The sequence below is a fragment of the Pongo pygmaeus genome, chromosome 5 (assembly GCF_028885625.2).
Source record: "Pongo pygmaeus isolate AG05252 chromosome 5, NHGRI_mPonPyg2-v2.0_pri, whole genome shotgun sequence".
In the NCBI taxonomy this organism is placed as follows: domain Eukaryota; kingdom Metazoa; phylum Chordata; class Mammalia; order Primates; family Hominidae; genus Pongo; species Pongo pygmaeus.
In genome coordinates this window covers 26,065,176-26,074,264 of record NC_072378.2, presented here as the reverse complement: position 1 = coordinate 26,074,264, position 9,089 = coordinate 26,065,176, and positions in this window count along the sequence as shown.

The following is a 9,089-nucleotide window of genomic DNA, read 5'->3' as shown; positions in this document are numbered from 1 at the left end:
ACTCCTCAAAATAAAGGCAAGATTGGGAAACACGTTCCTTTCTTCCTATACCAAGCAGAAGACTCTTCAGCACTGCACCCTCCTGGATTCTCACAGAGCCTTCTGTTGTTTTGCCACCTACGATTCATCATGCCCTGGCATGATGGTTGCAGACCCAATGCATAGCATGGGACATTCTACTCTTAAGGCAACCAGCACACAGAGAGAGGAGAAAGAATGAGCCCCTGAATCCTTGGTCCCACAATGAGTCCTTGCAGATATCTACGACTTTCATTGTTGTGGATGTGACTCGGTACCCAGGCATGGCTCATTCCAGATCTGTCCTGTTGTCAGAGGTTTTCGAACCAGAATGAGTCCATTTTGAATGGGGGCTAGGTAAAATAAGGCTGAGACCTACTGGGCTGCATTCCCAGGAAGTTAGGCATTGTAAGTCACAGGATGAAACAGGCAGTTGGCACAAGACACAGGTCATAAAGACCTTGCTGATAAAATAGGTTGCAGTAAAGAAGCTGGCCAAAACCCACCAAAACCAAGATGGCAACAAGAGTGGCCTCTAGTCATTCTCATTGCTCATTATACACTAATTATAATGTGTTAGCATGTTAGAAGGCACTCCCACCAGCTCCATAGTGGTTTATAAATACCATGGCGATGTCAGGAGGTTACCCTATATGGTCTAAAAAGGGGAGGAACCCTCGGTTCTGGGAATTGCCCACATCTTTCCTGGAAAACATATGAATAATCCACCCCTTGTTTAGTACATAATCAAGAAATAACTGTAAGTATCTGTATTAGTCCATTTTCACACTGCTGATCAAGACATACCTGAGACTGAGTAATTTATACCAGGAAAAAATGTTTCATGCTCTTACAGTCCCACGTGTCTGGGGAGACCTTACAACCATGGCAGAAGGCAAGGAGGAGCAAGTCAGGTCTTACATGGATGGCAGCAGGCAAAGAGCTTGTGAAGGGGAACTCCTTCCTATAAAACCATCAGGTCTCATGAAACTTATTGACTGTCATGAGAACAGCAGTATAAATTACTCAGGGAAAGACCTGCCCCCATGATTCAATTACCTCCCACCAGGTCCCTCCCACAATATGTGAGAATTTAAGATGTGAGTTAGGTGGGGACACAGCCAAACCATATCAGTATCCTTAGTCCAGAAGCTGCTGCTCTGCCTGTAGAGTAGCCATTCTTTTATTCCTTTACTTTCTTACTTTCACTTTACTGTGTAGACTTGCCCCAAATTCTTTCTCACACGAGATCTAAGAACCTTCTCTTAGGGTCTGGGTTGGGACCCCCTTTCTGGGAACACTATCAAAGGATCAGGAAAAGGAAGCTAGTGAATGCTAAAAAGGAAACAAACTACCATTACCAATAATAACAGCAAGACAAAAGCAAAACGGATTGTGACAGCTGTCCCATCTCACACCTGTTTCCCATTGCAGGAAGGAGGGGCTGGTTCATGCAGAGAGTGGCAAATATTAGAAGCAGAGAGGGGGTGCAGATGAGACTTCAGGAATATGTTGCCAAAGGCAGGCCTAGGGAGAAATCAACCTGAACTATCCCCAAGGAGGAGTGCATTATCTCCAATATGTAAAGCTAGGCCTGATCCTGTGATTATGGGATACAGGAGTCCAAAGACTCACAATGGGAAGTAGGTCACTAGAGTCTCCTTCAGAAGCTCTGGACTGTGTGTTCCCACTGTGGGGAAGAGTCAGCACTCAGCTATTCCTGGAATGCCTTTCCTCAACTCCTTCAGATTTTGCCTCTCAACCAACCCTATCCTGACCACTTGTTAGCAAGTGTATCCCTCTCTCCCTCCCAAACCTTCTCAAATCTATTTTGTTCCCATGGCACTTATCACTGAATATTTTACTAATTTATTTTGTTTAGTATTTGCTTCCCCCATGAGAATGCAAGTTCCATAAGGGATGGATTTTTTTCAATATTGTTCACTGATGAATCCCAGTGACTAGAATATTTCTAAGCATAGTGATGTGCATTAAATGAAAGAGTAACTTTCTGAGTTGCACTAAACACACATCACAGGAGGTGTGTGCACATGTGTGCATGATGCACGTAGTGTGGTGTGGGTGATGTGTGGGGTATGTGGTACTGTGTGTGCTGTGTGTGGTATGTGATACATAGTTTGTGTTAGTGTGATGCATGTGATGTGGTGTGTGTGTGCGTGGCCATGCGTATTAGGGGTGGCAGGGATGTTAATATGTCAAATGGTACTAGACAGTATCAGAACTCATGGTGCTTACCGGTTTCCCAGAGAGCTGCTTCTCTCCCTCCTGTAGGATATACTGATGGTTTGGACAGAGAAGAAATAAAAAGAAGGCTGTGACCTACTGGGCTGAGGAAATAAAAACAAAAGTAAAAGAAGAGCTGGGAAAAGAGAGTGGCGGGGCCAAGGGAAATTTCCCCTTTGGCTTCTGGGGAAACTTTGCTGAAAAATCAACTCACAAATTTATTAACATGTACACAGGGAGAACCATAGAATGATTATCCACTTCCCAAGAGGGCTTAAAAGCTTATACATTATCCTGGCAAAACAGATTATGGGAGGGGAAGAAGAGAAATTCTGTTGATGGGATTACTGTTGCGGATTTTTGCTCCTTCGCTCAGCTATGTCCGGGTTCTTGTCTCACAGCCAGGAAGAATTAGGCATGCAGCCATCAAAGAATGAGTGGAGTAGAATTTATTAAGTGAAAGGAAAGCTCTCAGCAAAGAGAAGGGTCCTGAAAGCAGATTTCTGGTTTGCTCTTCACAGTTGAATACCAGGGCTTAAGGCTCAAATTCCTGGCAACTCCACCCAGTCCTACCAGTGCATGCAGGCCTTTAGACTGAGCTACTCCATATTGATTAATTTCCTGAACTGCGCATGTGTTAAGGAAAGTAATCTTCCACTGCAAGCATGTTTAGGCAAGCCCCCTGTGCAAGTTCCCTTATCTGCACAAAACATCCGGTGTAAGCCCTTGTGGGGCAGGTCAGAGGTTCTCTGGGGACCATTCCCTTACTGTCTGCCTAAAGCAAGCTGGCCAACTCCTTTCATTACTAGGGAGAGCAAGTAGATTAGGGAACAGAGATTAACTTGAACATTATCTTGTGAAAGTCTGTTCAGGCATGGTTACATTCTTGGTCTTACAGGAAGGGGAAATAAAAATAATTGCTCTTTTTGGTGGGTCTGGATCTTAGGTAGATAAAGAAACTTTAATTCCATGATGTGTTTTGGGAGAGATAGTTGGTGGCAGGGATGTCAGAGAGACTTTGAGGCTTCTTCAGTTCAATATGACCAAGTACTGTATTTTAGGGTATCAATTTCTGAGCCCCAACAAGAGCTTAGAAGAGATATGATAGCATCACAGTGTGAAAGCAATTTTTTGTTTGTTTTTAGAGACAGGCTCTTGCACTGTCACCCTGGCTGAAGCACAATGGTACGATCACAGCTCACTGTAATCTTGAACTGGGCTCAAATGATCCTCCCATCTAAGCATTTCAAAGTGTTGGGATTACAGGCATAAGCCACGGTACCCAGCCTGAAACTGCACCCACTTTCTGATAAACTTTTCAAATGACTAAAGGGGAGAGAGTAAGCACTACTCAGAGGCAGGAAGAACGGACACAGGATTATAGGATTAAAACAACAACCACCAAAAAAACCAGGCCAGGTGTGGTGGCTCACACCTGTAATCACAGCACTTGGGGAGGCTGAGGTGGGGGGAATCACTGGAGGCCAGGAGTTCAAGACCAGCCTGGCCAACATAGCAAGACCCTGTCTCTATTAAAAAAAAAATAATAATACCTGCCTTGAGCTAATCAGAATGATGGGCCTGACAAAGGGCATCCCAAAGTAAGTCTTAGCATTTTTTTTTTTTTTTTTGAGACAGTCTCGCTGTGTCACCCAGGCTGAAGTGCAGTGGCGTGATCTCGGCTCAGTGCAACAGCTGCCTCCCAGGTTCAAGCAATTCTCCCTGCCTTCAGCCTCCCGAGTAGCTGGGATTACAGATGCCCACCACCACGCCTGGCTAATTTTTGTATTTTTTAATAGAGATAGGGTTTTGCCATGTTAACCAGGCTGATCTTGAACCCCTAACCACAAGTGATCTGCCCGCCTTGGCCCCTCCAAAGTGCTGGGATTACAGGCGTGAGTCACTGCACCCAGCAAAGTCTTAGCATTCTTTACAAAGAGTTTGTACCCACATCTCTATAAGAGAGTAGTGAATTTCACCCCAAAATATGGCTTCCTGATATAATGAGTATTTTGAATGAAAGACTCTTAGAGATCAACAGACACTAAAGAGACTTTTCCCTAGGTACATAAAAACAGGATGGCTCCACCAGCGAGAACAATTGTTCTTTTCTCCCTCCCTGTTATCTCATTATGCATTATAGGAAAGACCAAGAATGTAATCACAGCTGAGCAGACCCTTTTATAAGATAATCAGTCTCTAAGCATCATTTAAATTCCAAGGAGAACTATTTACAAATTTATCTCTGTTCTTTGATCCAATTAGTCTCTCCTGGTAGTTACGTATTGCCCCTCAACAGAGTTCCTCTTCTATTTCCCATAACCTGTTTTGCAAGGATCAAGCCCCTGTTATTTCTGCAACTTCAAGTTGGCATATAAGCTTCTAAATCCCACAGGGATATTGGTACTATGTGCATGAGGAGAACCACAGAGTGATTAAATTGCAAAGCCTTTTCTCTTATGAATCTGCCTTTTTGTGTGTTCATTTTTCAGCAAAACTTCCAAGGGCAAAGGTGTAAAACAAAAATAAAATTCTAAAGCCCCCCAACCTTCTGAATAGACTTTCTCTTCAGTCAGCCTTCTTAAAATGTAAACTCAAAGACTGGCTCAGGCCATTAAGAGAAGTGGGGGTTGAACGTGCCTCATTATTCCTCTCCTGCATTAACATCAACACAGCTTTTAAGTCTGATAAGAAACATTTTACAACCTATTCTCTCTGAAGCCTGCTAGCTAAAAACTTCATCCCTAGAAATTCCATTCGACCCAGCCATCCCATTACTGGGTATATACCCAAAGGAGTATAAATCATGCTGCTATAAAGACACATGCACATGTATGTTTATTGCGGCATTATTCACAATAGCAAAGACTTGGAACCAACCCAAATGTCCAACAATGATAGACTGGATTAAGAAAATGTGGCACATATACACCATGGAATACTATGCAGCCATAAAAAATGATGAGTTCATGTCCTTTGTAGGGACATGGATGAAATTGGAAATCATCATTCTCAGTAAACTATCGCAAGAACAAAAAACCAAACACCACATATTCTCACTCATAGGTGGGAATTGAACAATGAGAACACATGGACACAGGAAGGGGAACATCACACTTCGGGGACTGTTGTGGGGTGGGGGGAGGGGGGAGGGATAGCATTGGGAGATATACCTAATGCTAGATGACGAGTTAGTGGGTGCAGCGCACCAGCATGGCACATGTATACATATGTAACTTACTTGCACATTGCGCACATGTACCATAAAACGTAAGTATAATAATAATAATAATAATAATAATTTTAAAAAAAAGAATAGGATATTTAAAAAAAAAAAAAAAAGAAAACTTCATCCCATAGTAGAACTTTGGTCTTCCCAACCTGTTATCACAACCTAGTGCTCCTTTCTATTAATCCCAAATCTTTATACAAACTCAACCAATTGTCATCACCTCCACCCCACTCCTCCGCCGCTTCCAGTTGTCCCGCCTCTCTGGACCAAACCAATGTACATTTCTTAAATGTATTTGATTGATGTCCCATGCCTCCCTGAAATGTATAAAGCCAAGGTGCATCCCAACCACCTTGAGCACTTGTTCTCAGGACCTCCTGAGGGCTGTGTCATGGGCCATGGTCATTCAAATTTGGCTCAGAATAAATCTCTTCAAATGTTTTACAGAGTTTGACTCTTCTTGTCATGACACAGACGACTGCTTCACTGAAGCCTGCTCTGGAAGTGAGTGGGGGTTTTGCAAGGATAATTTTCCCTGGATAGCCCCCGAAGCAGCTAGTAATAATACACTTAAAGGTAGCTAAAATGCATTGAACACTTGTTTTGTGCCAGACCTATGTAAACACTTGCTTTGTGCCAGGCTTATGCCAGTACTCCCGATTTGTTAATACAGTCTTTCTAAATAAAAATTCTGGAGTTTAAAATATAATAACTGAAAAACAGAAAATAAATAAAAATATATAATAACTGAAATAAAAATTTACTAAGGCTGAGGATGGTGGCTCACTCACACCTGTAATCCTGTTACCAGAAAGGGGTCCGTCCAGATCCAGACCCCAAGAGAGGGTTCTTGGATCTCACACAAGAAAGAATTCGGGTGAGTCTGTAAAGTGAAAGCAAGTTTATTAAGAAAGTAGAGGAATAAAAGAATGGCTACTCCATAGGCAGAGCAGCTCTGAGGGCTGCTGGTTGCCTATTTTTATGGTTATTTCTTGATTATGTGCTAAACAAGGGGTGGATAATTCATGCCTCCATTTTTTAGACCATATAGAGTAACTTCCTGACGTTGCCATGGCATTCGTAAACTGTCGTGGCGCTGGTATGAGCATAGCAGTGAGGATGACCAGAGGTCACTCTCATCGCCATCTTGGATTTGGTGGGGTTTAGCCAGCTTCTTTACCTTTTTTTTTTTTTTTTTTTTTTTGCCCAGGCTGGAGTGCAGTGGCACGATCTCAGCTCACTGCAACCTCCAGTTTCAGAGTTCAAGCGATTCTTGTGCCTCAGCCTCCCAAGTAGCTGGGATTACAGGCATGTGCCACCATACCCAGCTAATTTTTTATACTTTTAATAGAGACCGGGTTTCACCATGTTGTCTATGCTGATCTCCAACTCCTGCGCTCAAGCCATCCAGCCAGCTTAGCCTCCCAAAGTGCTGGGCTTATAGGCGTCAGCCACCCCACTTGGCCTAGCCGGCTTCTTTACTGCAAACTGTTTTATCAGCAAGGTCTTTATGACCTGTACCTTGTGCCGACTGTCTGCCTCATCCTGTGACTTACAATGCCTAACTTACTGGGAATGCAGCCCAGCGGGACTCAGCCTTATTTCACCCAGCTCCTATTCAAGATGGAGTCTTTCTGGTTCGAATACCTCTGACAAGCCCAACACTTTGGGAGGATGACACAGGAGGATTGCTTTAGCCTAGGAGCTCAAGACCAGCCTGGGCAACACAGTGAAACCCCATCTCTAAAAAAAAAAATACAAAAAAATTAGCCAGTCATGATGGTGTGTGCCTGTAGTTCCTGCTACTCAGGAGGCTGAAGTGGGAAGATGGCTTCAGCCCAGGAATTCGAGGCTGCGTTGTCAGAGGCATTTGAACCAGAATGACTCTATCTTGAATAGGGGCTGGATAAAATAAGGCTGAGACCTGCTAGGCTGCATTTCCAGTATGTTAGGCATTCTTAGTCACAGGATGAGATAGGAAGTCAGCACAAGGTACACCTCACAAAGACCTTGCTGATAAAATAGGTTGTGGTAAAGAAGTTGGCCAAAACCCATCAAAACCAACATGGCCACGAAAGGGACCTCTGGTTGTCCTCACTGCTCATTATACGTTAATTATAATGTATTAACATGCTAAAAGACACTCCTACCGGCATCATGACAGTTTACAAATACTGTGGCAATATCTGGACTTTACCTTATATGGTCTAAAAGGCGGAGGAACCCTCAGTTTTGGGAATTGTCCACCCCTTTTTTGGAATGCTCATGAATAATCCACCCCTTGTTTAGCACATAATTCAGAAATAACTGTAAGTATGCTTATTTGAGCAGACCACACCGCTGTTCTGCCTACAGAGTAGCCATTCTTTTATTTCCTTACTTTCTTAATAAACCTGCTTTCACTTTACTGTATGGACTTGCCCCAAATTCTTTCTTGTGTGAGATCCAAGAACCCTCTCTTGAGGTCTGGATGAAGACCCCTTTCTGGTAACATCTTTCTGGTGACCACAAAGGGACAATACTGAGGAGACTCTGAAGCCAAAGGAAACAGACTGCAGCACCAACTGGCTGACTTTGGGTAAGTGGTGGGGTCCCCGGGTAAAGGATGGGATTGGGTTAGAGGTGCAACTTGGGGGAGATAGGGTCTCTCCTAAGACAGACAGGGTTTCAGTCCGCTCTCAATAAAAGGCAAGAACGCTTGACCGAACTTGGGTTTGAGATCCAACTTAGGAAGGCTACAGTCCTTAAGATTTAAGGGGTTAGAGGCCCCTCTCAGTAAAGTCTCTCTTGGTTAAAAATGGATTTAGCATTAGGGGATGTTAACTGCTATTCTGTTTGTATTAATCTGCCCTGTGCTCTTTGCTGACAGCTATGGGTGACAGGATTAGGCATGTACAGGATCACGGGACATGGGGAACTTTTCTTCTCTCCAAAGGGGGAAGCTTGACAGCTGATGGGACTGCTGGAAAAGATCCCTTTGCTATGACAAGCGGCCACCTGAACTTTTGATTCAGTGTTGCTGCAATGGGTGGGTCTTTCTCTGGCCTCCGTGAACTTTTAACCTTCCCCACCTCACCACAGGCAATGCTTTTCTCCCTTTCTCTCTTTTCTCTTTTCTATCTTTTCTGTTCCTTGAGACAACCATCTTGCCCAGAGACCACATATTGAAACTCCTGGTCAGAGGTTTGATTAAAGATGAAAGGGCCTATCTGGGGGTAAGTTTGAGCCTTCCCAGTTAGATATTGGGTGCTAAGTGGAGTGGCCAATGTCTATGTTTTGTCACATGTATATTACTCTGGCTGAAATGGAAAACGTTAATTTTGTTACTTTGTGCGGCCATTGGGCAGCATCTTACAAAAGTGAGAGACATTTATTTGCCTGTGGTTCCATGAAACAGAAAAAGTTGGTTTTCCTTTGTGTCGTAGCTTGGACCCAAGGGCTTTGCAGCGAGCAAGGTTGCTAGCGCTGCTCAGTGAAAGAGAACCCAGAAACCTGGCATGCCGGCAAAAGGGTAAAGATTTCTTACCAGTCAGGCTTCTGGCTTCTCTCTCTTAGTGAAAACTGAATGAATGGTAAAAATCACTGTTTATCACCT